Genomic DNA, 25,332 nt, shown 5'->3' with positions numbered 1-25,332 from the left:
TGATTTTTAAATAGGAAAATATATTATTTTAATTTTAATTTTAGAAATTTGATTTTTAAAATTATTAGGATTAGTTACAAAAGGGGATTCAGATCCATCAGATTAGAAGGAGAGTACATTTTTACCTGAATCTTTATTTTCTACTTTGAACCATGAGCAACTAATCCTCCATTGTTAAGGTTAGGAGCTCTGTCTATTTCTATGGATTGATTTTATTGCTTTTCTATTTTAATTTATGTATGGATTTATAATTTTAGAATTGTTTTCGCTCTTTATTTTATAAATTTGGGTGGAACAGAAGTATGATCCTCTTTCTATTTGAGTTCTTGTATAACTTGGAAAAGTTCTTTACTTGAACAATAGCTTGAAAACATATTCTCCTAAATTTTAATTATCTGGATTTAACGGGATACGTGACATATAATCCTTTTATTTTTAGGTAATTAGAGTTTTTGTGGCATATAAACTGAAATTTGATCATCACTCTCTAATTGGAATTAATTGACCAAGGAATTAGCTGTTGATGAATTTTAGAGGAGACTAGGAAGGTCTAAGGAATTAGAGTCTAGTCACATATAGTTTGTCATAAATTAAATCCAACATGATTAAAATAGTTAGTAAGGAAAATTAATCCGGAAAAATAGATAACTCTGAAACCTTAACTATTTTCTCCATATTTTATTCCCAACATATTTACTTGCCTTTCTTCAATATTCTTTATATTGTTTAATGTCTTTTATATTGCATCTCAACACTATTTTCTGTTTGTCTAACTAATCCTATCAAACACTATTGTTGCTTAATCCATCAATCCTCGTGGGATCGACCCTTACTCACGTAAGGTATTACTTGGTACGACCTGGTGCACTTGCCGGTTAGTTAGTGGGTTATAAATACCGCACCATGCGTACACACACAACCCCTTGTTTTCGCCATCTGTGTGTACACACACACGTTGTCACCCCTTCTGTTGGGAGCTTTTGCACATGCTTGTGTGCTTGCACAGACCTAGTGCGCACGCACATATGAACAATTTCTTAAAAAAGAAAAAAAAAACTTCTGTGTGTACGCACCCACCTGTGCGTACGCACCCACCTATGCGTACGCACACTTCGTAATTCCCTCTCTACTGACTGCGCTCGCACACACTTGTGCGAACGCATAATTTCATCTTCCACCCAGTGTGCGTATGCACACATGTACGTGCGTACGCACAAGTGCTGTTTTGGGCATAATTTTGATTGCACTTTGAATTAATCCCTAACTCACTTCCACCCCCTCCATCCATCTCTTTTCTTGCTTTTGCCCTGCTTTCTACTTATCCTAGTAGTTTTAATTGCATCTCATTTTGATTTTAGTAATTATATTTGGTTTGGTTTAGTTATTTATTAATTAAATAAGTTGCAAGTATTTACTTGATATTAATTGGCTTGCTACTTGCTTGAAATTTGGCATAATATTTATGAATATGTGCACTGCATGCCATGTGTTCAATGAAATGCATGAATGAAATTTTTGTTTAATGCATGTGTTGTAGCTACCATATGTGTTAGACTATATCCTTGTTTGGCATTCAATTCCAGAATGGTGCACTATTGCATGATTATGATGCTATCTTGGATTGAAATTTCAATAATGTACTTGTTTATAACATTGAGTTGCGAGCACCAAATTCATATGAAAATTGACATTTGATTGCTTATTTGGTGAAATTTTAATAAGTACATATTGAATTTAGTGAATTGAATTGAATTCCTTATTCATCATGATTTTTAAATCAATATAATCATATAACAAGGTACTTGTTTCTTGTTAATGCTTTGCATTTGTTTGAGTTGACTCGACTTGATTCTTATCAAGCTTGTCACTTTTTGTAACAAGCACCTTATCTATGTGATTATATCATTATTTTTTAGGATGAATAAGTAGTTTTCTTTTCATTAATAGATTGGTTATTGTTTATTGTGCTTTTATACTAATTTTGCGCTTTCACTTGCACAATTTCAATATCCAATATTTTCTAAATTCAATTCACTCTTGTTGTAATTACCTAAGCTTGCTTGTGTTTAATTGATGCTCATCCATTCCGTGCATCTTAGGCCATTTAATTGAGGAACTCATGCTTACTTTTTGATTGTGTGGATGCTGTTTTAGCTGGCCGTTGTGTATGTTCTAACCGCGCGCATAATTGGAATATGCAACCAGCTTATTTTTATCATACCACACCACTATGCACACTTCCTAAATTAAATGCTTGTTTGTTTTATATTGCCTCAAAGTATACATTGTATTTGCTTCCTCCTTTGCCTTTTTGTGCCACTTGCCTTATGATTCCTAATTATACTCTATTCATTCTTTTTGAGGATGAACCGTAAAGGTAAGTAGTCGGTAGAGGAGGAGGACGTCGAGGATGGAGAGGCCGATCCTGCATTAAACTTGGCAATTTTTCAGCAGCCCGACCGCTCGCATCTGCCAGTTGAAGGTAGAGTGCTTTAGAGCAGTCTCCCCAAATTGTATTCATGCACGGAAGACCGTGCAACGCTTAAGTGTGGGAGAGGATTCACGATTTTGGGGTATAAACTTTTTTTTTGAACACTTTACACTTTACTTTTGTTTTCTTTTAATTATGTTTCTTGTAGATATTTGTTAGTATTTTTTAGTATTGCACCTTTACTTTAGTTGTATATATATATATATATATATATATATATATATATAGAAGTTGTGATTAGATGTTGTGAATAGTATAGTGCCTAGTTCAATTTTGTCCTAATTGTTCATGATGATTTTTGGATATTGAAAATTAGGAAAAGAACTAGGAAAATTTTGAACTTTACATCCATCACATCATACATATATATATAGGAAATAATTTTGGTGAAAACAACAAAAATTTTCAAGAAATCTCTTTTAGAGCATTCCATTGTTTTGATACGGAAAATTATTTTTAAGACTTGCTTGAATGGTTTTTGTGGAACATAGAAAGGAGATAGAACAAGACACCAAGTGAGATTTGAGCTTCTAATGTGTGGTTGCTTATTTCAGCCACAATCTTTATTCTTTTGTGCTATGCTCCTTCTTTGATTGTGATCTTAGATTTGCTTGATTCTTTATTTACGATATTTGATGTTTTGAATGCATTTAGCATGATTGAGGCTATTTTTGAAGTTAAGCTTACTCACCCATATAGCCAAACCCGTATATCTACATTTGTCAACCAATTTTGAGCTTTTTAATCCTCTTTTGTTCTAATTGTTATCACATCACCAACCGTAAGCGAAAACCATGAATTGCATCTTTGATTGACTTAGGTTAATGTGTGTGTATCATTTAAGTGTGAGGGAAATTTTGGAAAATAATGCTAGAAGAAATGAAAAATTTTATTTTGGGTATTCATTAAAAAATTTAGGAAATGGGTGCACATTCATATGTCAATTTTCTTTAACCATATGCATTTGTCTTAAAAGAAAAAAAGAGAAAAATGGGACAAAGGTTGCCCCAAAGGAAAAAAATATGAATAAGGAATGCATATATGGATTTGGATGAAAAAGAGGCATGAATGTGTGTAAAAAAAAAGTAAAGGGTAGTTAGAATACATTTTAGAGAGTAGGTTGGTATAGGTTGAGTGGGATACTTGAGCTAATTAAAGATTCAATTTATTAGTCCACTTGACCATATTAATCCTACCTTCACCCTAATCCCATTACAATCCTAAAAAGTCCTCATGATATTTGCAATCATGCATCATATGTTTGTTGATTGTTAGATGAAGAGAAAATCCTTGAAAGCATGATTAGAGGAGGATTGAGTGATTAAACATTAAACACTGAGCATTTAGAGTGTATATACATCTAGTGAGGGTTCGATCGCTTAACTCTATGTTTGTGTTTAGGATGAGGATATGCTATTGTTTAAATGTGGGAGAATTGATGATTCATATTTGATGATAATTTTTGGCTTAAATTGGACGGATTTCTTCACATAAACTCACACTTATTCACTAAAATAGCATACTTTTGTATTTGAGTAAACTACTATTTGTACCCCACGAAAGTTGAAGACGCTGACATATCTACCTATAGAAAAAAGAAATTACCATTTGTACCCATGAAATATAAACTTTTGCTAATAAAACTATCCAAATCCAAAAAAATTATTTAAAATTCCCAAATTACCCCACCACCACCACTTACTCCACACCACCACTTTTCCAATCCCAAACCCACCACCGAAATTCTTCCTCACCACCACCCTAAACCCTAATTACCATTATCACTCAATCCAAAGGCACCACCACCTTATTTCCTTTATCACTACCATCATCACCACCACTATTATAACTCCATTATCATCTTCTTCACATAAAGCAACAACAACAACAATAGAAAAAGTAAACTGTCTGAGACCACCGCACCACCACCGGCGAACACCAAGCTGCCCCCTCACCCAATTTCCACTCTTCTTCCTCTCTCTCGCCCCTTCTTAGCTCCTTTGCATAACCACCGCCGCGGCACTCAACAATCGCTGGCGCCGTCAAGTCCCACCCAACCTCCACTCGCCGCCGCCGCATCCTTTCCCCCTTTCTTTCCTCCTCCACCCTTTCCCTCTCTCTTTCTTCTTCTTCCCCTCGCCTTACCTCCGCGAGCCCAGAACCATCGTCGCCTTCTATTTTTGCCGCCTTTTACAACCCTAGAGCCACTGCCATTGCCTGATCGCTACCGCTGTCCCAACCCATTCTAGCTAGCCCTCCATCTCTCGCTGACACAGAGCTCTAGTCCCTGTCCAGTCCGCAGTTCCACTCTGCTCTTCCCCAGTCTACAAACCCAGAGACCACTAAACCTACATCACGCAACCATTCGAAGAAGTAGAAGAGAGAGAAGCAAAATACAGAAGGAAAGAGAGAGAAAGAGAGAGAGGAAGGAGTTGGCAGAGTTGACGGACTCTGGCGGTGGCGACGAGCTCAGAAAATGGAAGGAGAAAAAGAGAGAGAGGATGGGGTTAGTGGTAGTGGTGGTTGATGAGCGGATAATTTATACGCTTTTTGGCATTGTTTTTAGTATGTTTTTAGTAGGATCTAGTTACTTTTAGGGATGTTTTCATTAGTTTTTATGTTAAATTCACATTTCTGGACTTTACTATGAGTTTGTGTGTTTTTCTGTGATTTCAGGTATTTTCTGGCTGAAATTGAGGGACTTGAGCAGAAATCAGATTCAGAGGTTGAAGAAGGACTGCTGATGCTGTTGGATTCTGATCTTCTTGCACTCAAAGTGGATTTTCTGGAGCTACAGAACTCGAAATGGTGCGCTTTCAATTGCGTTAAAAAGTAAACTTCCAGGGCTTTCCAGCAATATATAATAGTCCATACTTTGGCCAAGAATAGACAACATAAACTGGCATTCAACGCCAGCTTTCTGCCCAAATCTGGCGTCCAGCGCCAGAAAAGGAGCCAAAACCAGACTTGAACGCCCAAACTGGCACAAAAGCTGGCGTTCAACTCCAGAAAAGACCTCTACACGTGCAACACTCAAGCTCAGCCCAAACACACACCAAGTGGGCCCCGGAAGTGGATTTATGCATCAATTACTTACTTCTGTAAACCCTAGTAGCTAGTTTATTATAAATAGGACCTTTTACTACTGTATTAGGCATCTTTGATCAGTTGTATCTATCTTAGATCACATTTGAGGGCTGGCCTCTCGGCCATGCCTGGACCTTTCACTTATGTATTTTCAACGGTAGAGTTTCTACACTCCATAGATTAAGGTGTGGAGCTCTGCTGTTCCTCAAAGATTAATGCAAAGTACTACTATTTTCTATTCAATTCATCTTATTTCGCTTCTAAGATATTCATTCGCACTTCAACCTGAATGTGATGAACGTGACAATCATCATCATTCCCTATGAACGCGTGCCTGACAACCACTTCCGTTCTACATTAGAATTGAACGAGTATCTCTTAGATCTCTTAATCGGAATCTTCGTGGTGTAAGCTAGAATGATGGCGGCATTCAAGAGAATCCGGAAGGTCTAAACCTTGTCTGTGGTATTCCGAGTAGGATTCAATGAATGAATGACTGTGACGAGCTCCAAACTCGCAATTGCTGGGCGTTAGTGACAGACGCAAAAGGATAGTAAATCCTATTCCAGCATGATCGAGAACCGACAGATGAATAGCTGTGCTGTGACAGGGTGCGTTGACCATTTTCACTGAGAGGATAAGATGAAGCCATTGACAAGGGTGATGCCTCCAGACGATTAGCCGTGCCGTGACAGGGCATTGGATCATTTTTCCGAGAGATGACCGAAAGTAGCCATTGACAGTGGTGATGTATCACATAAAGCCAGCCATGGAAAGGAGTAAGACTGACTGGATGAAGATAGCAGGAAAGCAGAGGTTCAGAGGAACGAAAGCATCTCTATTCGCTTATCTTAAATTCTCACCAATGAATTACATAAGTATTTCTATTCCTATTCTATTATTTATTTTCGAAAACCCATTACTGTTTTATATCCGCCTGACTGCGATTTACAAGGTGACCATAGCTTGCTTCATACCAACAATCTCCGTGGGATTCGACCCTTACTCACGTAAGGTATTACTTGGACGACCCAGTGCACTTGCTGGTTAGTTATGCGAAGTTGTGAAGATATGTTTAGACCATGGTTCTGTGCATCCGTTTTTGGTGCCATTGCCGGGGAATCAATTTCGAACAACAATTCACAACCTGAGTAGCAATTTCGCATACCAAGTTTTTGGCGCCGTTGCCGGGGATTGTTCGAGTTTGGACAACTGACGGTTCATCCTGTTGCTCAGATTAGGTAATTTTCTTTTTTGTTTTGTTTTCAAAAAGTTTTTTTCAAAAAAAAATCTTTCAAAAATTTTCTCATCTGTTTTCGAAAAAAAATAAAAATGTTTTCAAAAATTTATTCAAAATTTTTAAGAATGAATTCTAGTGTTTCATGAAGCATGTGAAGCCTGGCTGGCTGTAAAGCCAAGTCTAAATTCTTTTGGACTGAGGCTTCCAACCATCAACTGTTATACGACTGTAGGGTATGTCAGGCATGTCATGCCTGAATTACATGCTGAAGCTTGGCTGGCCATTGGCCATGTCTAGTGTTTTGGACTGGAGCTTTCATTGAAAGCTTGGCTGGCTAGTGAGCCATGTCTAATTCCTGGACTGAAGCTTTAGACTAACATGGCAAGATTCTTGGAATTCATATTAAAAATTTTGGAATCCTTATTTTTCTTTCTTTCTAAATAATTTTCGAAAAATATAAAATAAAAATCCAAAAAAATTAGAAAATCATAAAAATCAAAAAAATATTTTGTGTTTCTTGTTTGAGTCTTGAGTCATGTTATAAGTTTGGTGTCAATTGCATGTGCATCTTGCATTTTTCGAAAATTCTCATGCATTCATAGTGTTCTTCATGATCTTCAAGTTGTTCTTGGTAAGTCTTCTTGTTTGATCTTTGCATTTGCATGTTTTGTGTCTTTTCTTGTTTTTCATATGCATTCTTGAATTCTTAGTGTCTAAGCATTAAAGAATTCTAAGTTTGGTGTCTTGTATATTTTTCTTGCATTAAAAATTTTTCAAAATATGTTCTTGGTGTTCATCTTGACATTCATAGTGTTCTTGGTGTTCATCTTGACATTCATAGCATTCATGCATGCATTCATTGTTTTGATCTAAAAATTTCATGCATTGCATCTTTTTAGTGTTTTTCTCTCTCATCATAAAAATTCAAAAATAAAAAAAAAATATCTTTCCCTCTTTCTCTCTCATAAATTCGAAAATTAGATTTGACTTTTTTCAAAAAATTTTAAAATCTAGTTGTTTTTATGAGTCAAATCAAATTTTCAATTTAAAAATCTCATCTTTTTCAAAAATCAAATCTTTTTCAAATTTCTTAGTTATTTTCGAAAATTCCAAAAAAATATTTCAAAAATTTTTTTCTTAATTTTACATCAAATTTTCGAAAATAACATCTCCAATTAATGTTTTGATTCAAAAATTTCAAGTTTGTTACTTACTTGTTAAGAAAGATTCAAACTTTAAGTTCTAGAATCATATCTTGTGATTTCTTGTGAATCAAGTCATTAATTGTGATTTTAAAAATTAAATCTTTTTCAAAAACTAATTTCAATCATATCTTTTCAAAAATATCTTCTTATCTTATCTTTTTCAAAAATATGATTTCAAAATATCTTTTCTAACTTCCTAACTTCTTATCTTTTCAAAATTTGTTTCAACTAACTAACTAACTTTTTGTTTGTTTCTATCTTTTTCAAAACTACCTAACTAACTCTCTCTCTCTAATTTTCGAAAATATCTTCCCTCTTTTTCAAAAATTTCTTTTTAATTAACTAATTATTTTTATTTTTGATTTCAAAATTTTTCGAAAATTACTAACCTTTTTCAAAAACTATTTTCGAAAATCACTAACCCTTTTTCAAAAATTATTTTCAAAAATTCTCCCTCTCCCATCTTATTCTATTCATTTATTCATCTACTAACATCTCATCTCACATCTCTACCCTCCTCACAGTTGTGTTTCTTCCATTACATTACATTCTTTATCTCCCTCTTTTCTTCCACTCACAAAGGGATCCCTATACTGTGGTATAAAGGAACTCTATTATTATTATTTTTTCTGTACCCTCTTCTTTGTCATATGAGCAGGAGCAAGGACAAGAATATTCTTGTTGAAGCAGATCCAAAACCTGAAAGGACTCTGAAGAGAAAATTAAGAGAAGCTAAATTACAACAATCCAGAGATAACCTTTTAGAAATTTTCGAACAGGAAGAGGAGATGGCAGCCAAAAATAATAATAATGCAAGGAGGATGCTTGGTGACTTTACTGCACCTAATTCCAATTTACATGGAAGAAGCATCTCCATTCCTGCCATTGGAGCAAACAACTTTGAGCTGAAACCTCAATTAGTTTCTCTGATGCAGCAGAACTGCAAGTTTCATGGACTTCCATCTGAAGATCCTTTTCAATTCTTAACTGAATTCTTGCAGATATGTGATACTGTTAAGACTAATGGAGTAGATCCTGAAGTCTACAGGCTCATGCTTTTCCCTTTTGCTGTAAGAGACAGAGCTAGACTGTGGTTGGATTCTCAACCCAAGGATAGCCTGAACTCTTGGGATAAGCTGGTCAAGGCTTTCTTAGCCAAGTTCTTTCCTCCTCAAAAGCTGAGCAAGCTTAGAGTGGATGTTCAGACCTTCAGACAGAAGGAAGGTGAATCCCTCTATGAAGCTTGGGAGAGATACAAAGGACTGACCAAAAAGTGTCCTTCTGACATGCTTTTAGCATGGACCATCCTGGATATATTCTATGATGGTCTGTCTGAGTTATCTAAGATGTCATTGGATACCTCTGCAGGTGGATCCATTCACCTAAAGAAAACGCCTGCAGAAGCTCAAGAACTCATTGACATGGTTGCAAATAACCAGTTCATGTACACTTCTGAAAGGAATCCTGTGAATAATGGGACGCCTATGAAGAAGGGAGTTCTTGAGATTGATACTCTGAATGCCATATTGGCTCAGAACAAAATATTGACTCAGCAAGTCAATATGATTTCTCAGAGTCTGAATGGAATGCAAGCTGCATCCAACAGTACTCAAGAGGCATCTTCTGAAGAAGAAGCTTATGATCCTGAGAACCCTGCAATAGCAGAGGTGAATTACTTAGGTGAACCTTATGGAAACACCTATAACTCATCATGGAGAAATCATCCAAATCTCTCATGGAAGGATCAAAGGCCTCAACAAGGCTTTAATAATGGTGGAAGAAACAGGTTTAACAATAATAAACCTTTTCCATCATCCACTCAGCAACAGACAGAGAACTCTGAACAAAACACTTCTAATCTAGCAAATTTAGTCTCTGATCTATCTAAGGCCACTGTGAGTTTCATGAATGAAACAAGATCTTCCATTAGAAATTTGGAAGCACAAGTGGGCCAGCTGAGTAAAAGGATCACTGAAATCCCTCCTAGTACTCTCCCAAACAATACAGAAGAGAATCCAAAAGGAGAGTGCAAGGCCATTGAATTAATTACCATGGCCGAACCTGTAAGGGAAGGAGAGGACGTGAATCCCAAGGAGGAAGACCTCCTGGGACGTCCAGTGGTCAATAAGGAGCTTCCCTCTGAGGAACCAAAGGACTCTGAGGCTCATCTAGAGACTATAGAGATTCCATTGAACCTCCTTATGCCATTCATGAGTTCTGATGAGTATTCATCCTCTAAAGAAAATGAGGATGTTACTGAAGAGCAAACTGCCAAGTTTCTTGGTGCAATCATGAAGCTAAATGCCAAATTATTTGGCATTGATACTTGGGAAGTTGAACCTCCCTTGTTCATCAATGAACTAAGTGATCTGGATCAACTGACATTGCCTCAGAAGAGACAGGATCCTGGAAAGTTCATAATACCTTGTACCATAGGCACCATGATCTTTAAGGCTTTGTGTGACCTTGGTTCAGGAATAAACCTCATGCCCCTCTCTGTAATAGAGAAACTGGGAATCTATGGGGTGCAAGCTGCTAGAATCTCATTAGAGATGGCAGATAATTCCAGAAAACAGGCTTATGGACAAGTAGAGGACGTGTTAGTAAAGGTTGAAGGCCTTTACATCCCTGCTGATTTCATAGTCCTGTATACTGGAAAGGAAGAGGATGAATCCATCATCCTAGGAAGACCTTTCCTGGCCACAGCAAGAGCTGTGATTGATGTGGACATAAGAGAATTGATCCTTCAATTAAATAAGGACAACCTTGTGTTTACAACTCAAGGATCTCTCTCTGCATCCATGGAGAGGAAGCAGAAAAAGCTTCTCTCAAAGCAGAGTCAAACAAAGCCCCCACAGTCAAACTCTAAGTTTGGTGTTGGGAGGCCACAACCAAACTCTAAGTTTGGTGTTGAACTCCCATATCCAAACTCTAAGTTTGGTGTTGGAGAGTTTCAACAATGCTCTGAACATCTGTGAGGCTCCATGAGAGCCCACTGTCAAGCTATTGACATTAAAGAAGCACTTGTTGGGAGGCAACCCAATGTTTATTTATCTAATTTTATTTTTGTTTTTCATGTTTTATTAGGTTCATGATCATGTGGAGTCACAAAATAAATATAAAAATTGAAAACAGAATCAAAAACAGCAGAAAAAAATCACACCCTGGAGGAAGCAGCTGCCTGGCGTTCAACGCCATAACAGAGCATGGTTCTGGCGCTGAACGCCCAAAATGGGCAGCATCCTGGCGCTGAACGCCCAGAACAAGCATGGTTCTGGCGTTCAACGCCAGAAATGGCAACAAATGGGCGTTGAACGCCCAAAATAGACACCAACCTGGCGCTGAACGCCCAGAGTTGTGTGCAAAGGCATTTTACATGCCTAATTGGTGCAGGGATGCAAATCCTTGACACCCTACGATCTGTGGACCCCACAGGATCACCTCAGGATCTGTGGACCCCACAAGATCCCCACCTACCTCCACTCACTTCTTCTCACCACTCTCTTTCACACAACCCCATAAACACTCTTCCCCAAAAACCCTTCACCAATCACCTCAATCTCTCTTCCCCATCACCTCTTTACCACTCACATCCATACACCTACTACCTTCAAAATTCAACATCTCTCTCTCACCCAATCCCACCCATATGGCCGAATACACACATCCATCCATCTCCTCCATACCTTCTTCTTCTTCTTCTATTCTTTCTTCTTTTGCTCGAGGGCGAGCAACATTCTAAGTTTGGTGTGGTAAAAGCATAGCTTTTTTGTTTTTTCCATAACCATTGATGGCACCTAAGGCCAGAGAAACCTCTAGAAAAAGGAAAGGGAAGACAAAAAGCTTCCATCAAGGGTCTATAGCTCAGTGGTAGAACATTTGACTGCAAATCAAGAGATCCCTGAGATACCTCAGGGGAGACATTTTCTTCCACACAATTATTGGAAGCAACTAAGGGTGGAACATCAAGAGCACTCCATCATCCTTCATGAAATTAGAGAAGATCAAAAAGCAATGAGGGAGGAGCAACAAAGACAAGGAAGAGACATAGAAGAGCTCAAGGACATCATTGGTTCCTCAAGAAGAAAACGCCACCATCACTAAGGTGGATTCATTCCTTGTTCTTATTTCTTCTATTTTTCGTTTTCTATGTTATGTGCTTATCTATGTTTGTGTTTTCATTACATGATCATTAGTGGTTAGTAACTTTGTCTTAAAGTTATGAATGTCCTATGAATCCATCACCTCTCTTAAATGAAAAATGTTTTAAATTCAAAAGAACAAAAAGTACATGAGTTTCGAATTTATCCTTGAACTTAGTTTAATTATATTGATGTGGTGACAATGCTTCTTATTTTCTGAATGTATGCTTGAACAGTGCATATGTCTTTTGAAGTTGTTGTTTAAGAATGTTAAATATGTTGGCTCTCGAAAGAATGATGACTAGGAGACATGTTATTTGATAATCTGAAAAATCAAAAAAATGATTCTTGAAGCAAGAAAAAGCAGCAAAGAACAAAGCTTGCAGAAAAAAAATAATAGGCGAAAAAAATAGAAAGAAAAAGAAAAAGCAAGCAGAAAAAGCCAATAACCCTTAAAACCAAAAGGCAAGGGCAAATAAAAAGGATCCCAAGGCTTTGAGCATCAGTGGATAGGAGGGCCTAAAGGAATAAAATCCTGGTCTAAGCGGCTAAACCAAGCTGTCCCTAACCATGTGCTTGTGGCGTGAAGGTGTCAAGTGAAAACTTGAGACTGAGCGGTTAAAGTCAAGGTCCAAAGCAAAAGAAGAGTGTGCTTAAGAACCCTGGACACCTCTAATTGGGGACTTTAGCAAAGCTGAGTCACAATCTGAAAAGGTTCACCCAATTATGTGTCTGTGGCATTTATGTATCCGGTGGTAATACTGGAAAACAAAGTGCTTAGGGCCACGGCCAAGACTCATAAAGAAGCTGTGTTCAAGAATCATCATACTGAACTAGGAGAATCAATAACACTATCTGAACTCTGAGTTCCTATAGAAGCCAATCATTCTGAACCTCAATGGATAGAGTGAGATGCCAAAACTATTCAAGAGGCAAAAAGCTATAAGTCCCGCTCATCTGATTGGAGCTATGTTTCATTGATAGTTTGGAATTTATAGTATATTCTCTTCTTTTTATCCTATTTTATTTTCAGTTACTTGGGGACAAGCAACAATTCAAGTTTGGTGTTGTGATGAGCGGATAATTTATATGCTTTTTGGCATTGTTTTTAGTATGTTTTTAGTAGGATCTAGTTACTTTTAGGGATATTTTCATTAGTTTTTATGTTAAATTCACATTTCTGGACTTTACTATGAGTTTGTGTGTTTTTCTGTGATTTCAGGTATTTTCTGGCTGAAATTGAGGGACTTGAGCAGAAATCAGATTCAGAGGTTGAAGAAGGACTGCTGATGCTGTTGGATTCTGACCTCCCTGCACTCAAAGTGAATTTTCAGGAGCTACAGAACTCAAAATGGCGCGCTTCTAATTGAGTTGGAAAGTAGACTTCCAGGGCTTTCCAGCAATATATAATAGTCCATACTTTGGCCAAGAATAAACGACGTAAACTGGCGTTCAACGCCAGCTTTCTGCCCAAATCTGGCGTCCAGCGCCAGAAAAGGAGCCAAAACCAGAGTTGAACGCCCAAACTGGCACAAAAGCTGGCGTTCAACTCCAGAAAGGACCTCTACACGTGCAACACTCAAGCTCAGCCCAAACACACACCAAGTGAGCCCCGGAAGTGGATTTATGCATCAATTACTTACTTCTGTAAACCCTAGTAGCTAGTTTATTATAAATAGGACCTTTTACTACTGTATTAGGCATCTTTGATCAGTTGTATGCTATCTTAGATCACGTTTGAGGGCTGGCCTCTCGGTCATGCCTGGACCTTTCACTTATGTATTTTCAACGGTAGAGTTTCTACACTCCATAGATTAAGGTGTGGAGCTCTGCTGTTCCTCAAAGATTAATGCAAAGTACTACTGTTTTTTATTCAATTCATCTTATTTCGCTTCTAAGATATTCATTCGCACTTCAACCTGAATGTGATGAACGTGACAATCATCATCATTCCCTATGAACGCGTGCCTGACAACCACTTCCGTTCTACATTAGAATTGAATGAGTATCTCTTAGATCTCTTAATCGGAATCTTCGTGGTGTAAGCTAGAATGATGGCAGCATTCAAGAGAATCCGGAAGGTCTAAACCTTGTCTGTGGTATTCCGAGTAGGATTCAATGAATGAATGACTGTGATGAGCTCCAAACTCGCGATTGCTGGGCGTTAGTGACAGACGCAAAAGGATAGTAAATCCTATTCCAGCATGATCGAGAACCGACAGATGAATAGCCGTGCCGTGACAGGGTGCGTTGACCATTTTCACTGAGAGGATAAGATGAAGCCATTGACAAGGGTGATGCCTCCAGACGATTAGCCGTGCCGTGACAGGGCATTGGATCATTTTCCCGAGAGATGACCAAAAGTAGCTATTGACAGTGGTGATGTATCACATAAAGCCAGCCATGGAAAGGAGTAAGACTGAGTGGATGAAGATAGTAGGAAAGCAGAGGTTCAGAGGAACGAAAGCATCTCTATTCGCTTATCTGAAATTCTCACCAATGAATTACATAAGTATTTCTATTCCTATTCTATTATTTATTTTCAAAAACCCATTACTGTTTTATATCCGCCTGACTGTGATTTACAAGGTGACCATAGCTTGCTTCATACTAACAATCTCCGTGGGATTCGACCCTTACTCACGTAAGGTATTACTTGGACGACCCAGTGCACTTGCTGGTTAGTTATGCGAAGTTGTGAAGATATGTTTAGACCATGGTTCTGTGCATCCGTTTTTGGTGCCATTGCCGAGGAATCAATTTCGAACAACAATTCACAACCTGAGTAGCAATTTCGCATACCAGTGGTGGAGGGGAAAAGATAATGTAGATGATGATAAGGGTAATTTGGGATTTTTATGTGATTTTTTAGTGTTTGGATAATTTTGTTATATGGAACTCATGTTTTATGGATACAAATGGTAATTTTCTTTTTTTATGGGTAGATGTGTCAATGTTTTCAACTTTCGTGGGTAAAAATAGTAGTTTACTCTTTGTGTTTTATCCCTAAATTGAACCTAAATGTGAAAATTTGCATTTTTGTGCTTAAATTGATCATTTTAATTCTACTTTTATTCCATTCGACGCCGTGATATCTTTTGTGAGTGATTTCAGGTCCAATAGGCAAGAACGGCTAGGCAAAAGTGGAAGAAAACATGCAAAAGGAGAGAACACATGAAGAAAACAAAGGAGAAGCACACACTGAAGTGTGCGTACGCACAACCTCCTATGCATACGCACAAGTGCAGAAATCAGCAAGTGTGCGTACGCACAATCTGTGCATACGCACAAGTTCCAGCGCGTGACTTCTTTTAAGCACGTGGCTCGCGATTTTGGAGTCCTCTTGGCCCAATTTTTGGTGTTTCTGAAGCTGATTGGGTGCTATATCAAGGGAAATTCATTCCATATCAAGAGAGAGCTCACTTTTAGGATAGAAAACACATTATTAGGAGTAGGAGTAGTGTAGATTAGAAAATGCTCTCTTAGGGTATTTAATTAGGTTTCATTGTAGAATTTTATACTAAGTTTTGATCTTGGATTTTGCTCATCTCATTATAAGTACTCTTTAATTTCCTCTTTAATTACACAACTTTTGCTACATTTTCTTATGGTTCAAGCTACTTTATTAATATATGCAATTTTAATTTCTTGAAGTTTTGGTTGATGAATTTAATGTTTTATGATTTATATTTGCTTGATTGAATGTTTATTGTTGATTTTGTGAATAGTTTGGTTATAGTTTTCATTATCTTTTGTAATTTCTTATGTTTTGCTTTTATACCCACCAAGTGTTTGTGAAAATGCCACTTGGAGATTTTGAGTAGATTTTCACGCCTTAGCTTGGAAAATGAGTTTCTAGGATACTAGAGTCATAATGTCCTACATTTAGTGGTAATTCTTGGGTTGTTAGTTGATTCTTGTTTCCATTGACGCTAGCTTTTTACTAAGTAATTAGTAAGTTAGCTATGACTTATGGATTAAGGTTAATTAAGGTTGCTTGACTTACTCCTCGATGTTAGGGGTTGATGAAGCGAGATTAACTCATTATAGTTACCATAGTTGTGGTTATGACAATGATAGGATTCCTTAATTCTCATTCCCAAGTCCGGACCCTTTTATGCATTTATAGCATTTTTCACTAAGTTTTGATCTTGTTTCCTTTTAATTGCATTAATTTTCTTTTTAATCAACTGCTAATTCTTTTATTTTTTTAGTTCTTTTAATCATTTGGTCCTTAATTGAAGAAACCCCTTTCTTCACAACCAAGAGTGTGACATCAAATTTGCATAGTCCGAGGGAGACGACCCGAGACTTCAAACTCCCGGTTATTTTTTGTTAATTGTGACATCCTTTATTTAAACTTTGATTGAGTGCTAAGTGTGGGTTTGGACTATTCTTGTAACGAAGAGATTCTATAATTTTGTGAAATTCCAAACCCGCTTTGGCTCCTCTCATCAACATTCTATCACCCTCAGACAAGTGGACAGGCTGAGGTTTCTGACAGGGAACTCAAGAGGATCCTAGAGAAGACTGTGAGTACTTCAAGGAATGACTGGGTAAGGAAACTTGATGATGCTCTCTGGGCATATCGGACTGCTCACAAGACCCCTTTTGGAATGTCTCTTTACCAGTGAAATTAGAGCACAGAGGTTATTGGGCAATAAAGTTCCTAAACTTTGATGCCAAGGCTGCAGGAGAGAAAAGGCTGCTCCAACTGAATGAGCTTAATGAGTTCAGGAACTCTGCTTTTGAGAATGTCAAGCTCTACAAGGAAAAGACTAAAAAGTGGCATGATTAAAAGATTGTCTCAAGAGTGTTTGAGCCTGGTTAGAAGTTTCTACTTTTCAATTCTAGGCTCAAGCTCTTCCCTGGGAAGCTCAAGTCCCGGTGGTCAGGACCTTTTGTGGTCACCGGAGTTTCACCCTATGGTCATGTAGAACTTCAAAAAGAAAACTCAAATCACAGATTTGTAGTCAATGGCTAGAGGGTGAAACACTATCCGGGAGGCGAGATTGATCGCCAGAGATCCACCCATCTGTTGACTTAGCAAAAACAACTGTCAAGCTAGTGACGGTAAAGAAGCGCTGGTTGGGAGGCAACCCAACCAAGGGTATCCTTTAGTTCTTCTTCCAATTTGATTTTATGTTATTTTTTAGCGTTATTCATAGTTTTTCTTGGTTTAATTTTGTTTGTGATCATGCAAAGTTCTTAGAATAAGGATAGGAAGACTCAGAAGGAAAAAGAAAACACCCTAAAGCATGGTTAGCTCGAAGTGTTCTAACACTAAACGCTAGGCTGGGCGTTTAGCACCAGGGATGGGGCATAAGGAGCTAGTGTTCAATGCCAGGAAGGCATTTAACACCCACAAAGGACCCAATTTTTCCCTCACCAAGGGCGCTCAACACCAGCTGGGTGTTTAGCGCCACCTACACTCGTCCCAAAAAAATTAAAAATTTTTACCCTTTTTTGGCATTAAACGCCATGCCCAGAAGGGTAAAGGAGCTTGGTCATATATGGCGCTAAACGCCCGCTTCGACGTTTAGCGTCAGCAACGATCATTTTGGTTTTCTTTGAAAAAAATAAGACCGTTGCAACAATCATATAATCCTACCTCCTCCATTTTAACATTCTATCTCTTTTTCCCCTCATTTAAATTTTAAATCCTTCTTTTTCAAACCAAATATTCTTCTTCAATTCCCCATATTCCCCACTACAACCTAATTTCTTATCATATCTTTTAAAATCCTCACCAAATCTCCCATCTCCATTCTTCCTCCTCCCAAACCACCCCCTAATATAAATACCATAACCCTCTTCTCTTTTCCCCACACCTCTCCTCTACACCTCTCTTCCCCCTCCTTCTTTATTCCTTTTTGAATTCTTTCTTTTTTTTGCTCGAGGATGAGAAAGAGCTTTAAGTTTGGTGTCGAGGCGCTCCGTTTTTCAAATTTCTCACACTCCTTATGGCACTATGGTGCACGAAATAGAACTCGCACAACTTCACTGACAAGTACACCGGGTCGTCCAAGTAATACCTCAGGTGAGTGAGGGTCGATCCCACGAGGATTGTTAGATTGAGCAAGCAGTGGTTATCCTGCAGATCTTAGTCAGGCAATAAAAAAGTAATTATTGTTGTTGAATGTGCATAAACAATAAAGAAAACAATAAATAACTAATAAAAAAACAATATAAGAAATCAGTTAAAGCTTTAGAGATGCTTTGTCTTTCTGGATTAATACTTCTTACAGACTACTTTAACAATGAATGATTCGTTCTATGGCAAAGCTGTAAGTGATTAACTCATGTCCTCTCATCAATTTAATCTCCTCTAATTCATACCAAACGCCATTATCAGTGGTCATTTAATATAAACGGGGGTGAAGCTCACGCAATTCATTCTCCTTTGTGATCCTACTCAAAATGCCACAGACAAGGTCAGATCTTCCGGATCGAAGAATGAAGCTCAATATTCTAGCATTAGCACCACAGGAACCTCATCACCCATAACTAACCAGATTATATGTCACTTATCCTCGATTAGCCCAGATGAATTATTGGTTCAGATGATGTATTCTCAAGCTTTAACTCAATACTATCCGAGTTAGGACTCGTAAAGAACTCATGTAGAGAAAGGGACACACATAGTATCATTTGGATAAAGAATAAAAATATATCATAGAATAGAATCAAACATAAATTAAAATTAAAATAGTAACATTATTAATCCATAGGAATCAGCAGAGCTCCTAACCTTAACCTAGGAGGTTTAATTGCTCACAATTTACAGAGAAAACTTAGATCTGAAAAGTATGATACAAGTTGATTTATTTGAACCTAAGTGATCTCCTCTTTATGTAGGAGATGATAACCCTAAAATATGTTAATTTAAAATTAAAAAGTACAAAGATAAACAAAACTAAGCTAAAGAGTGCTGAAATCCACTTTGGGCCCACTTTGGCCTTGTGCTCGTCCAAGCCTGGCGTTCAACTTGGAGTATGGGCGTTAAACGCCAGTAAGGGGGGTGAACTCATGCTCCCTTAGTCCCTTGGTGGCGTTGAACGCCAGTCTTGCGCATTCAACACTGGGTTTTGATCCTTCTTGGGCGTTGAACACCAGATGTGGCCGTTCAATGCCAGTTATGGGCAGAGATCCGAAAGAGAAGTATAGGTTATTATTTATTGCTAGAAGCTTTTCAACGCCGTTGAGAGCGCGTCAATTAGACCTTTGTAGTTTAAAATATGCTCGTTTGAGTACACAGAGGTCAGGATTTGACAACATCTGCTATCCTTTCTTCCTCTCTGAACAAGACTTTGCTAATTCTGCCATTTTTGCCCAAAAATCACCTAAAATCATATGAAAAATCCAAAAACTCAAAGTAGCATCCAAAGAGTGAATTTTGCACCAAAAAAATATTAAAACATAATAAAAATTAATGAAATCTAACTAAAAACACCATGAAAATGCTATGAAAAAGCGTATAAGAAATCCACTTATCACACTAAAAGTTGGAGAATCCTCTTCAAGGAAGAGGAAGGAAAAGGCTTCATCCACAATCCCACATGATGTCAACCGGTTTTACACTAAGATTTATGAGGAACACTATTAATAGATTGTCACAAAAAAGAAAGTGATCCCGGAGGTGAGATTCGACTTGAAGCCAAATGATTATCCAGAGATCCAGGAATAGATCCAGAGCAGAGGTTGGGAAGTTCTGGCCAACCCGGTGACTGAGGTTGGAGTTCTGAAGGTCAGAAAGTTCTATACAAATTTGTGGGTGACTGAAAAGCATAGCAAGGATGCGCATCTCGAGTTCAAGACTTGGCGCACCATGGTCCGAGGGAAGACCCTACAGTTCGGTATGGAGAGAGTGAGGGAGATACTTTAGCTGCCTCCATCTAGAGATGACCCTCACTCCTACACTAGGAGGGTCAGAGCTGATTAGAGACTGGATCAAGTTCTTAAGAATATATGCCTACCTGGAGAACAGTGGAGAAAGAATTCCAAGGACCAGCCATACTAGCTGGGAAGGCACGATCTAAAGGCAGTTGCTAGAGAATGGCTAAAGTTCATTCAGCGCTCTATCCTCCTCACTAGTAATCGGTTCGAGAGTACTGTGGACCAAGCTGTGACGATTCACTACATCATGCTCAGCAATGAGATAGAAGTTCACCATGTGATCCCTCTGGAGATATACAACATATCAGCAAGGACTTCTACCTCATCTTTCGCTTATGCGAGGCTATGAATGTCTAGATTGATAGAGACATTCTTATTGCAGTTGATAGACCGATCACTAGGAGGGGTATGGAGTATGCTCAGGAGCATGGACAAGCACCACCTCAGGAGCCAGTTCTCCTTCCTCAGCAGGAGCTCCCTGAGTTATCTCAGGGAAACTATCTTCCTCTGCACGAGTACTAGGCTCAGCTGGCAACATCCATTGGACAGCTAATATCTGCTATGGATCAGCTGAGACAGGAGCATCAAAGCCACTATGTCCTCATCCATCAGCTGACAGAGAAGCAGCAGAGGCAGGGGCGTGGGCTAGCGGAGCTGAAGCACTGGAGTGGATTCAAAGAGGGAGCAGCAGCCACCATGACTGAGGTGGTTGAATTTCATTACCTTATGCCTATCCTATTTCCTATTTTTCAGTATTTTATCTTATTTTCTATTTTTAATTTTGAGTCTTTTCATGATCGTTAGAGTCTTTTATTTCTTTCTAGTCTAGTATAGACTTTGTTATGTTATATTTACTTTGAAAGATGTCTCATGTATTGTTTACTAAGCTTGAAAAATCAAAAGAAAAAAGAAAAGAAATAGTAAATTGCATGAGGCTTGAGTTATAGATTATGAGTCTTTCTAGTTACTTTGATGTGGTGGCACTATCTTTAATTTTGAATGTATGAGTAAGCAGTGCATATTTGATGTTGAAGTTAGGAGTGTTGGTTCTTGAGGCACAGGAACCTAGAAGTATTATGGACTCTTTAACTAAGTAAGACATTGATCCTTGAAGCAAAACAAATAGCAAAAAGAAAAAGAAAATAAAAAGAAAGGTCCAAGGCTCTGAGAATTAATAGATAGGAGGGTCAAAATTGATCTAAAGCTCAAGAGAGTTATTTTCCCTAACCATATGCTTGTGGTGTGAATGTGTCAAGTAATCCTTGAGACAGAGCACTAAGAGTTATGACTGAGTATAATTACAGAGTATGCTAAAGGCTCTGAGTACCACTTTCTGGGAGAAATAAAAAGAAAGATTAGAACTCAAAGAGTCCCCAGTTAAGTGCTTATGGTGTTATTGTATCAAGTTAAGCTTAAAGAAAAAACACTTAGAGTCACGGCTAGGCTCAAGGTGCAAAGCACCAAAAGAAAAGAAAAGTAAAAGCTATATTCAAGGATCTATTAAAGCTTCATGAGAAAGAAAGTCCATAATATCATCCGGGTTTTAGTCCTGAGAGACATCAATATTTCTGAGCTTCAAAGGATAGCGAGATGCCAAACCTATTCAGAGTAAGAGTGTCATTAGCCTCACTCAGTACTTAGACATGAGCTTAAAGGAACACTCAAGCCTTAGGCGTTTTTCTCTTCTCTTCTCAGTCCTATATTTTTTTAGTTGCTTGAGGACAAGCAACAGTTTAAGTTTGGTGTTGTGATGCGTGAGCGTCTTGCACCAATTTTTCCCTTGTTTTCTAGTCATTTTTAGTTAGAATTTATTAAGTTTTATATTATTTTAGTGTTAAAATTCTCTTTGGATGTTACTTTGAGTGTTTTAGTATTTTTATTTATTTCAGGTGAAATTCAGAGCAATTTGGCAGAGTTTTGTGCTAAAAAGAGAAGAGTTGATGTTACTCCTCTGGGCACTAAACGCCCAACTGGCGTTTAGCGCTAGCAACACCCCTCTACTAGGAACTCTTCTGCCCATTGGGGGCTGGGCATTTAGCGCAATGCAATCCGAACCAAGCCCACACTTTTGGAGCATCTCTAGTGGATTTAGCTTTTATTAGTTATCTTATCTTTTATTTTTGTAATGTTTATTTACAAACAATATATTTTAGTTATAGGATTTATTATTTTATTTTATCTTTAAATCAAAATTAGTTTAGATATAAAAGGGAAAAGATTCACCATTCAGGGAGATCTTTTCACTTCCGCACTTTCATACTTTTCAGAACCCATATTTTCTCTGTAAGTCATGAGCCACTAAACCTCTTTGGTTAATGTTAGGAGCTCTGTTTATTTCTCTGGATTAAGACTATTATTTTTCTATTTTAATTAATATACTGATTCAGTTTCAAGGATTACTTTCGTTCTTAATTTTATAAATCTAGGTGGAACCGGAGTATGACCCTTATTCTAGATGCGTTCTTGTGACCCTTAGGAGAGGTCTCTCACCTAAGTACAACTTGAAATTAAATTCCTCCTAAATTGCTAATTACTTGTACTAATCCATTTAGCTTTGGGTAACTAGGGTTTTTGTGGCCATAAACTAGATTTGAATTTAACCTTCTAATCGGAATCAAGTGACCAAGGGATTAGCGGTAGATGAAGATTAGAGGAGACTAAATCACTAAGGGATTAGGGTTTAGTCAATTACAATTTGCCATGAAATGAATCTTGAATGATTAAAATAGTTGGTAAGAAAGCTTAATCCAAAAGAGTAAACATCTCTGATATCTTAACTGCTTTCCCTTATTGATTTCTCACTAATTCTCTTAATTGCTTTCTTTACTCTTGAATTGTTATTTAATGCTTTTTCAACCCACCAAACCAACTCTACTATCTACCTAACTAAACCAATCAGTCGACCATTGTTGCTCAGTCCATCAGTCCTCGTGGGATCGACCCTCACTCTCCTGAGGTATTACTTGGACAATCCGGTGCACTTGCCGGTTCAGTTGTGGATATTTTCAAAATCTACACCATCTGTCTTAGACATAGTCAATGTAAAATCTGAGAAATTAGTAAATAATTAACCAATAAATTAATTAGTAATCTAAGAAATTAGAAAATAAAATTTTATAGTTTAATGAGATAGGAAAAATTAAAATAAGAATTTTAACACTAATTTTAAAGAATTTGGCCCAAGATTGGGCTGAACAGGCCGAACCGGTTAGACTGGGCCCAATAGCCCAAGATATATGAACCTAAAGTTAAGAAATTCAGCCACAAACCCTCCCCATATGTGATTCACACTGAAATGAAAGAGAGGTGAGAAGTGAGGGTTCCAATTTCAATTTCAATCTTCAATCCAACATAACTTTTGATCCGGAGCTCCGATCGCCGCACTGTTTGTGGCCATGCATCTGCAGTGTTAAGCTCTACAAAGCCCAGTGGTCAATTAGGTAAGGAAGTCTTAGTTTCAATCTCAATTTTTCCTTCCCTAATTTTCAAAAATTATATGAATTGGATGTTGAGATTTTGGTTAAATTAATGTTCTAGGGCCAAATTAACTTGATGGATTAATGGGTTTTGTTTAATTGAGGCACGAGTGAGGTAAAGGCTCTATAAACCTTGTGGATTCATGGATTAATGTATGTTGGGTGTTGAATTTTTGTATATGGATGTAGTAACGTGTATTAGGTAGTGAATATATGATTGTGGAACACTCTTAAAGAGATTGAGAGCTTGAATTGGGTATCTTAGTGGCTAAATTTTGTTCGGAGTGACCTTGGGGCTATGGAATTTTGAGGATTGGAGTACTTGAGTGTCTTTGGGCTAGACAAAAAATTTGAACAAGGTATGGTTTTGGTTTCTCGTATGTAATATATAATGTGTGAAAACTTAGGCTAGATGACCATAGGTTAGGTGTGAATGCATAAAGATGTTAAGTGCTTAGTACCCTTGATGATAATTGATAAATATTGAAATATGTTGAGTATTGGCTTGGTGATTTGTGTTGGAAATGGAAATAGAATGCTAAATGATGGTTTAATGATGATTGTCAAAGTGATAATAATGAATATGCATGGGTGATGCAGTGTTGATGAACTTGTTAATATAATTGCGAAATTTATGTATGATAATTGTTTAAAATTGAAGTATGATGGATAATGGATGGGTGTAGAGTTATGTTGTTATGATTTTGTGTGTGTTGGTGCTGATTTTGAGTATAGGAAATTGATATTGAATGGTGAATTGATGAAAATAGAGGTTGGAACACTTTTGTGAAAAACTTATTTTTGGCCAAATTTTGGCAAGCCATAACTTGGCTTCCAGACCTCTAAATTGTTTCAAACTTTTTTCATATGAAAATTGGGTTCGTGAAGTTTACGCCGTTCAAAGAACAGATGAAAAATGTTTTAAAACAAAAAAGTTATGCGCGTCGGAAGTTCAGTATGTAAGATTGAAATTCTGTAGACTTAACCATTTTTGAGTAATCTGCAATGCATGCATACGCAAACCCTTCCATACGCGGATGGGCATTTCTGTTTGGCATGCATGCGTATGCAGACGAGGTAAATTGCACTCCCACACGTACGCGTGGCCCACGCGTACGCGTGACCCCCTATTTTTCAACAAATGAATATTTGTGTTTTAAAACCTAATTTCGAACCTCTAAACCTCTATTTTTACTCTTTTAGTCCCTAAACCTTAGTTGTATGATTAGTGATGAGGTAAAGTTAGGGAAGGTGAGGAAGCTTGGAAGTGAAGAAAGATTTGGGTGATAAATTGTGGTTAAAGAAGTGTATAATTGATGATGATGTATGATTAATGATAAAGTTGAGAATGATAAGATTTGATTTATGATGTGATTGTATTGAGAGGATAATAACTTGCGAGTGAAGAAAGATTGTAAAGGGGTGATGTAAGTTGAAAAGCTTAACGGGGATGCTGGTTTGTAAATTAATGTGATTGTGGCCCCGGGTAGTAGGTAGTGGCGATGTCCACTTGTTCCGGATATGAGATAGGGAAGAAGAATTATGAAAAATAAATTTAATTATGGAGTTTTGAATGGATGTATGTTTGTGATACCTAGGTAATAACAAGGATGGCGGTTTGTCCCGCTTGCTCTAAGTTAATGTTTGAGATTTGATAACGATAATGCTTGATTTAAATTGAATGAATGTATGTTTAAGACCCAAAGAAGTAGCAAGGATGGTGGTTCATCCCTGGTGCACGAAATTAGAACTCGCACAACTTCACCGACAAGTGCGCCGGGTCGTCCAAGTAATA

General features: G+C 37.6%; 1 non-coding gene across 1 annotated transcript; it reads right to left on the bottom strand.

Moving 5' to 3' along the window:
* Nucleotides 1–9,207: 9,207 nt before the first annotated feature.
* On the bottom strand, nucleotides 9,208–9,315 carry LOC148570740 (small nucleolar RNA R71). The gene has a single exon (XR_015880385.1). It is a non-coding gene; the product is annotated as a small nucleolar RNA R71 (small nucleolar RNA).
* Nucleotides 9,316–25,332: the final 16,017 nt, after the last annotated feature.

Source organism: Arachis ipaensis, chromosome B3 (genome assembly GCF_059453495.1).
Source record: "Arachis ipaensis isolate K30076 ecotype BB chromosome B3, ASM5945349v1, whole genome shotgun sequence".
Classification (NCBI taxonomy): domain Eukaryota; kingdom Viridiplantae; phylum Streptophyta; class Magnoliopsida; order Fabales; family Fabaceae; genus Arachis; species Arachis ipaensis.
Note: the sequence above shows the minus strand (reverse complement) of the source record. Positions and strands in the feature narration are given on the sequence as shown.